Source organism: Nycticebus coucang, chromosome X, assembly GCF_027406575.1.
Source record: "Nycticebus coucang isolate mNycCou1 chromosome X, mNycCou1.pri, whole genome shotgun sequence".
NCBI classification, from domain to species: domain Eukaryota; kingdom Metazoa; phylum Chordata; class Mammalia; order Primates; family Lorisidae; genus Nycticebus; species Nycticebus coucang.
Genome location: NC_069804.1, coordinates 187280482 through 187289174, shown reverse-complemented (window position 1 = coordinate 187289174; position 8693 = coordinate 187280482).

Below are 8693 nucleotides of genomic sequence, written 5' to 3'. Positions count from 1 at the left end.
AGGAACCTCTATGCTATTTTTCATAGTGGCTGTACCATTTTAAATTCCCAGTGAAGTGGTTTTAATGTTTCCTCAAATGTTCATAAAGTAGAAACTTTATTGCCATTGTAACACTATTAAGAGGCAGAGTCTTTAACAGGTGATTAGGCTATGAGGGTTCCACCTTCATGAATGGATTAATTATTGCATAAGTGGATTCATGATGAAACAGATGAGTTTGGCTCTTCCTCTCTAGCTCCATCTCACATGTTCATTTACCCTTTTGCCATGTCATGATGTAGCATGAGGCCCTCACCAGATGGTAGCTCCATGCTGTTGGATTTCCCAGCATCCAGAATCATGAGCCAAATAAACTTCATTTCTTTATAAATTACCCAGAATATAGTATTCTGACATAGCAATAAAAGACAGACTGAGACGTCCACTAACAATGACCAAGAGTTTTAATTTCTCCACATCTTTGTCAACACTTGTTGTTTTCTGGGTTTTGTTGTTGTTGTTGTTTGTTTGTTTTTGATAGAGGCCATCCTAATCAGTGTTAGGTGATATCTCTTTTGGTTTTAATTTTCATTTCCTGGATGGTTACTGATGTTGTGCATATTTTCACATGTTTCTTGGTTATTGATATAGTTTCTCTGGAAGAATGTCTATTCAAGTCTTTTGCCCACTGTATGAATTAGATCAGGCTGCCATAAAAAACAGCATACACTGGGTTGCTTAAGCAATAGCAGTTTATTTTCTGACAATTCTGGAGGCTGGAAGTACAAAATCAGTGTGCTAGCATGTTTGGGTTCTGACAAGGGCTCTCTTCCTGACTTGAGCTATAGTAGGCAGCTTCCATCTCACTGTGTGCTACATGAACTCTTCTTTGTGTGCTCACAGCAAGCGAGAAAAGGAAGCTCTTTCTTCTCCTTCTTATAAAAGCTCTAATCCCATCATCTTCCTGTATTCTTAATTGCCTACCAATGGCTCAATCTTTAAATACCACTGCATTGAGGATTAGGGCTTCAACATATGAATTCTGGGGAAGCAAAATTCTGTCTATACCACCCATTTTTGTGTGCTAATTGTTTTTGTTGTTATTGTTGACATTTTGGGTTTCTTTATATATTCTGGATATTAACCTTTCATCTTCTATGTCTTGCTATGTTCAGGATGGTCTTGAATGTCTGGGTTCAAGTAATCCTCATACTTCAGCCTCCTGAATACATAGGAGTACAGGCCAGCAGCACTGTACTTGGCAATAGAAACCCTTTATCAGATACACAGTTTGAATACATTTTCTGTCATTCTGTAGCTTGCCTTTTCACTCTGTTCATTGTTGCCTTTGCTACAAAGATTTTAAGTACAATGTACTCCCATTTGTCTATTTTTGCTTTTGTTGTTTATGCTTTTCATATTATATCCAAGAAATTTTTGCTCATTTCAATGTCATGAAGCTTCTCCGCCATGTTTTCTTCTTGGAGTTTTATACTTTCAGGTCTTCCATTTCAGTCTTTAATTAAAACTTAACATTTTGAGTTAAGTTTTATAAATGGTGTATAATATGAGTCCATTTTCATTCTTTTGCAAATGGATATACAGTTTTCCAGCACAATTTCTTGAAAAGACTATCCTTTCCCCCCATTGTGTGGTTTGGCATCCTTGTCAAAGATCACTGGAACCTATACGCAAGGATTTATTTCTGGCTTCTCTATTCCATTCCATTAGTCTCTATTTATGTGTTTATGTGAGGGAGTACTGTTTTCATTTCCATAGCTTTCTTTTTTTCTTTTTCTTTCTTTCATTTTTTTTTTTTTTGAGATAGAGTTCCCTCAGTCAGCCTGGGTAGAGTGCTGTGGTACTATAGCTCAAACTCAAATTCTTAGTCTCAAGAGAGCTTCCTGCCTCAGCTCAGCCTCCTGAGAAGCTGGGATCACAGGCACCTGCCATAATGACTGGCTAGTTTCTTCAATTTTTAGTAGACATGAGATCTCACTCTTGCTTAGTCTGGTCTAGAAATCATAAACTCAGGTAACCAACTTGCCTCGGGCTCCCAGAGTGCTAGAATTTCTGGCATGAGCCACAGTGCCTGGCTGGTAATTTCCTCCTGTCCCTTGTTTGTTCAGTGTATTTGTCATGAAAGGCCAGTCAATTTATTTTATTTTATTTTATTTTTATTTTTCTAAAGACAGGGTGTTGTTATGTTTCCCAAGCTCGTCTCATCCTTCTGCATTTAAACAATCCTCCTACTTCAGCCTCCTGAGTAGCTGGGACTCCAGGTGCATGCCACTCCACCTCACTCCAGTGAATTTTTTAAAAAAATAAATGAATATCATAGATACCTAGTGAACACAGGGTGCAGTAGAGATGGAGTTTTGCCTATTGTAAAAGAAACCTTTGAAGAAAATTAGCAACACCTCCAAGAGACTCATAGAGCTTAAGGAGATTTGAGAAAACATTTCAAATCACCGTTGGTTAATACTTGGAATTATCACTCTCTGGTTCACAAACCTGTGCTTCTTTTTTTTCTTTTTTTCTTTTTTTAGAGACAGAGTCTCACTTTGTCATCCTTGGTACAGTGCCGTGGCATCACAGCTCACAGCAACCTCCAGCTCTTGGGTTTAGGTGATTCTCTTGCCTCAGTCTCCCGAGTAGCTGGGACTACAGGCCAAACCTAATGAGAATCTCCAGAGTCTAGGAAACATTTACCAACCAAACCACTGATTTCTTATCACCTTTCAGTCAAACACCCTTGGATGGCCTTCAGAAAGGAACAGAGTAAATGCCAGAAGGTGAGTGTCTTCCAAACCCTACTGATAAGAAAGTCTTCTGCAGGGACCCAAACACAGGTAAAAAAGGAGAATGCACAAAGTGTCCTGCAACTGCTCCCTTCCTTTCCTGGTCTCTTTAGCACAGTGTCTCACATCATCATCATCATTTTAAGAGTTAATAACAACAGTAGCAATAATTGCTATCATTGTTTTATTTTTGAAATACTTTAGAATTATTTTAAGCATTTCAATGGAAGAATTCACTGAAACCTAATAACCCTTTGAGTTAGGCACTAAAATTATAACCATGTTATAGATGAGGAACCTGTGGTACAAAAGTATTCAATTATATGCCTGAGATCACATTTAGGGTTTCTGCAGTATAATCCAAAACTCCTCTAAAGCACTTGGAAGCTCATTAAAAGGTTCATTGTTCTATAAAGTTTATTCTGTCTTATTCCTGCATCATTCATCTGACTGAGTTTCCAACCTGTTTTTCCTGAGGTTATGGTCAAGTGAGAGATGCAGGAAGATGCTCTGATCAGGGAAGCTTACAGATATACAGACAGGGTGCACTGGAGATTTTCCCAGATGACAAGGAATGGGGTCACTCCCCTCTTAAAGGACTCATTCTGATAAAAGCAACTAAGTCCCAGCCCTGAGGAGCTTCAGGTTTGAAGACCGAACAAACAACAAGTAAAATAACTAAGGATTTCATAAGGGTAATACACTATTTAGTAGAAATATATCCTTCTGGAACTGATTCCAAATGCTTATTCCTATAGGAGGAAATAATGGCTCCTTCCTCTATTCTGTTTGGAATCTCTTGTTTAAACCTGCTCCCTTTGCATTGTGAATGCTGTGAGCATCACTTGAGTGTTTTTTGAATGAGTGATTCCAAACATACAAATTAAAGAACAAGTAACAGGATCATGGCTCGGCGCCCATAGCACAGTGGTTACAGTGCCGGCCATATATGCCAAGGCTGGCCGGTTCAAATACAGCCCAGGCCAGCTAAACAATGACAACTGCAACAAAAAATAGCCCAGCATTGTGGCAGGTGCCTGTAGTCCCAGCTACCTGGGAGGCTGAGGCAAGAGAATCACTTAAGCCAAGGAGTTTGAGGTTGCTGTGAGCTGTGATGCCATGGCACTCTACCAAGGGTGACATAGTGAGACTCTAGCTAAAAAAAAAAAAACAAAAAAAAAAAACAGGATCAAAGGATACTTCAGATAGTATCTTTTCATTAGATTGAAACTGTAGAGATGATCGAGAAGGGAAATTGGTATCCATACCATGAGAGAAATTATGACTCTGACATTTATACTGTTAAATAGCTCACAAAAAACACTTTGGCCAACATTATTACATTTGATGTTCATAATGACACTAAAAATTAGCATGTATGGCAAGTTATGGATCAGGAAACTGAAGAGGATTAGCTGATGGCACACCCTATTTCAAGCAGAATTGGAACAGAAACCAACTAATCTAATACCAAAGTCAAATATTCTTTCCAAGACATGGCAAATTGCAACTTGTAGCATCCTTTTCTTAGTTGTCTAGATACACTTTTGCCAAGGAAAAGAAATCAAGGAGGGAGAAAATTAAATGTTTCAAATTCTGTCTATAAGTACATACATTGTGGAAAGCTACAAATAGCTCAGGAGACAGAAAATAGTTTTCTTGACTTCTGGAAAACAGAGCACAGAAAGAATCAGCAATGTTTCATACAAAAAGCCATAACTAATCAGCTTGGTTCCATGTAACTGGTTTCTGTTTTGTTTGAAGTTAGGTTAGCAATACTCATAGACATGTTAGCTTCTAATTAAAGTCCTAGAAGTTTGCTTGTAGTCAGATGGTATTTAATCTCCAAAGTCATTGGAAATTTGAATTCAAGAGAACTTGCCAGCTTTTTCTACTACTTTTTCAAAGGACATATTTTGAACTTAGCCAGTTATAAAAATACTTTCTGAGATGAATTAAAATTATTACTAGCAACATACACTAAGGCAGGCCAATATTTTATAATATTGGAACATACATATATAAACATAATCCACACAAAAATTAACTACCATTTCATATTTGACAATATCTCCTATACATTTTAACATACCAAATAAGCCTAATATGTCTTTCTCAGACTTTCAGTGGTCTTACTATTTCAAAGAGACCAAATGTAGAGTTTTGATTTTGGAAGGTTTGTCAAATATTAAAGGCTTAAAACATTTGTTCAAATAGGATTAAAAGCCAATAGATGCTAAAGGTAATACATAGTCAATGGGGTCACATGAAAATTTCTTCAGATATTTCTTTATAGGAGCCTTATTCAACCTTCACAGACAATTTACAAACATTCTAAACCTTCTGGTTTGCCCTGCCTTTCATTTTCTTAAATAACCATTCTGTTTCTGGACAAAATTTACCACAAAAGATCCTTTCTTACACAATGCCACTTTCCTTTCTGTCTAATTTTTCTTACTCTCAAAAAACCACTTTTCACAAAACAGGATCACAGTTTACTACAAAGTTAATTATTCACTTGGCTAAAGTGATAGAAGGTTTAAAAGGCAAGATTCTTATTCTTTGACAAAGACTCAGTTTCCCAAACAATCTGAACAACCAAAATATTACATTTTACAAATGAGAGACATTTCATGCAATATAACATGACTTTAAGGTTTTAAGTTATCAAAAAATGTTCTGAAACCACAACATAGGCATTATTTCTGATGTCTTTTCATTTCCCCCCTAAGTCTCACATAGCCATGTGGCATCAAAGATGGCCATAAAGGACAGGACCTGTGTCCTTAATTCCTTTACCAGGTGCAGAGTTCAAGACAGAAAGCAGGAAACTGGAGCATCCAGTTTCTCTCAGAATAGCCAGGGGGAAAGTTGGAGCAGGGAAGAAGGGGCCATGTGTGCTAGACTGTGCCTTGTAGCTGCTGGCCTAAGCATAGGGAACATGCCCTTAGGCCCCACCACACACACCTCTCTAGACCTCAGAATTCAGAGGCTTAAAATCAAGAACATAAGCTCACAGTCAAATCTAGCAAATTTAGAAATATTACAGTGGTGTCAGTTTTATAATCTTCAAACATTTGACAGGTTTAAAACTAATTTTATGTCTAAGGATACCACATTCAACCTGAATAACAAGGCATTTGAGTCATTCCTACTCATGCAGATTTCTCAATCTCTGTGGAGACATTACCACATAGTCTCCTGTAAACTCTTTCTTAAAATGCTTATGCATAGTTTCCAATGGGGTGGGCTTTCCTGGTGTGTTTCCCATTTCCTTCCCTCAGACAAATCACAAACACATCACAGATGTTGTAAAAAGGGGGATACGAATGGGGCAATCACACAATTGTTTGGCCTTGTGAAGGGGGTGTGGATGCCTGCCTATTGTTACCTGTCTCAGTCAGTCTCCAAGGTCTCACACACACACAATTCCAACACATTTCCTAACCTGATCAGCCTCGGTTTCCTATTCAAACTGCCACTTAGTCATACAAGGTGTCCTCCGGTACCACAGTTGGGAACCAACACTCCCCTAGGCCCTGTGAGGGGAAGTTGGAACCCCACCCTCAGTGTCAATCTCAGTCACACCACACCCACACTTTCATGTTTCCCACCTGTCCTGTGGCTGATCTAATGCCCAGGGGTTGATTAGAACCCTCTTCTACTCAAATACAGTGGCCCCTAACCAGTCCTACCTTGCCTCAGACATCTCCCAGTGCAGGTGCCAGATTCTGCATACCAGTTCCTCCTGGTGTTTGACTCCTTGAATACTTACTCGCTGAGGGGGTCCTTTCTCTGCCCAGTGGAGGCATCCACACAGAGAGGCAAAGCTGTCCCCTGGAGTGCTCAGTGGTTCACATTACCCAGTTTGATCAGGGGCCCCCATAGATGTCCAGAGGGTTTGTGCCAACAACCAGGTGTGTCTGAGCCTGTTCTCTCCTCAAGTGCTCTCACTTCTCAGTTGGGGAACCAGACATGTCACAGGAAGATGAGGCCCAATGGAGAGAACAAACATCCAAACACCTTGTTTAAAAGAGGATGGGCTTTATTTCATCCAGGAGGGTGACAACACAGAAGAATTCAAAATGGCCATGCTCCCCGACTGGCTCAGTCTTCTCCTTTTTATCCCCAGTCAAAAAGTCCCGGCCCACAGGTACCTTTCTCATTGGTCAGTTTGAATCAAGCTGGATAAGCTGGCTCCATATTTTATAGAACAGCAGGCTTTTACAGAAGTGAAGCAAGCTACAAATTCCTAAGAGCTAAGTCACCATGGGGAGGACCTCACAGGTGTATCCTTGGATCTCCTTGAGAAGACTTCTGTTCTTGTAGACCTTACTTTTTCCAGGTATCCTCTCTCAACCATAATTACAAACCACATTTCAGGAGCCCATCCTCTGTCCGAATCATGATTTATTAAGTAAATATTTTATCAGACACTTAATTTCCAGATTTTCCCTGGAACAAACACTGAAATGTTCGTCTTTCTGCCCAAGTCTTTTGGATAAGCTATGATGTCAGAGAATTTTGTCTTTCCTATTAGACTTTGACCACCCTTTAAAAACCAACTCAAGTCCTCTTGTCCTTGCATTTCTAGAGCACCTTCAGCACCTACTGTATAAGACAACTTATAAAACTGTAAGCTCCACAAGGAGAGAGGTCAGAATGTATCACAGCAAGGGTGTTGGCAGTCTGGTGATTCTCAACCATCTTTTGACCAGGGCAGAAGAACCACCCCTGCCCTGGATCTCCCCAGGCTTAATTCACATGGTCAGCTGGGGGTGGGTTGCTGGGATCTTTTCCTAGGGGACCACCTTGCAGTGCCCAGCTACAGGGGGTCCTTTCTAGCCACTAAGGTCAGAACTCTGTTGCTGTCCACCAGCCCAATCAACAACACAGAAGTATCACTGCAGATGGAATGAATTATTTATTAAGGGAAGACTGGGGGCTCGCTCAGGCCCACAGCAATTGTTTATCTTTATTCACTGTATTATATATCCAAACTCATCAGATAAGAATAAGTAAGAATAAAGAACAAAAGCACTAGTGGAGACTGCCATAAAAAATTTCTCCTCAGCATAAATGTTACAAAGCACGTACACATCATTTCTAAGTCTGGAGCATTTAACTTAAAGATAAACTATAAGGACACCAGGCTGTCTGTTCTGTTCACCCACCTCCCTAAAAGGTTAAATGAAACTTTTGTGTAATTTGAAGTTAGGGATGAAGAGCAACAATTCAGCCTCAGAAAGGTGCTAAATCTCCAGCTACGACTTGGCGGGGACTTCAGGGAATCATTTTTCAAGGCCTTTTTAGCAAGCAGGGAGGAATTAGCCCCCGAGTCTCACTTATGGCAGAGAATGGAATTTTCCCTTCCCAGGTTCTCGTACCTCAAGGAGCACATATGAGACAGCCACCATTCTGGGGTGCTGAAAAGCGTGCCCCTTCAGTACTCCATGGGGACCCAGGTGCTGTCTCCTTGGTCTGGGTTGGAAAACCCCACAGGGGGCAGGGGCGAGGGTGCTGGGGTCCTGCACTGGGGGCAGGGTCATTTAAGATCTATGGAGCTGGCAGAGATGGACTGAAGAAAAAGTGGTGAGAAACAGAGACAGGACACACAGAATATAATTTTCAAAGGTGGGAAACATAGGGAGCCATCACTCATTATTGGGGTTCTGGCAAATGAACCTGAGCATTTGTTCCACTCAGATTTTATTGAAGGCTGTTTTCTCATTAGCCCAAAGGGTAAGCTGAGGAAAGGAGCAAAAATGTCAGCGTTTCTCTGAGTAAACATGTCAGCTCCTATTGTTTCTATAATTATTAATGTTAAGGGTCTGAGCAGTCTTGAGAAATCCAAAACCTGAGCCTTGTATGGGTGCAGGCTCCTGTCTGTGGTAACACACACAGAGTCCTTGG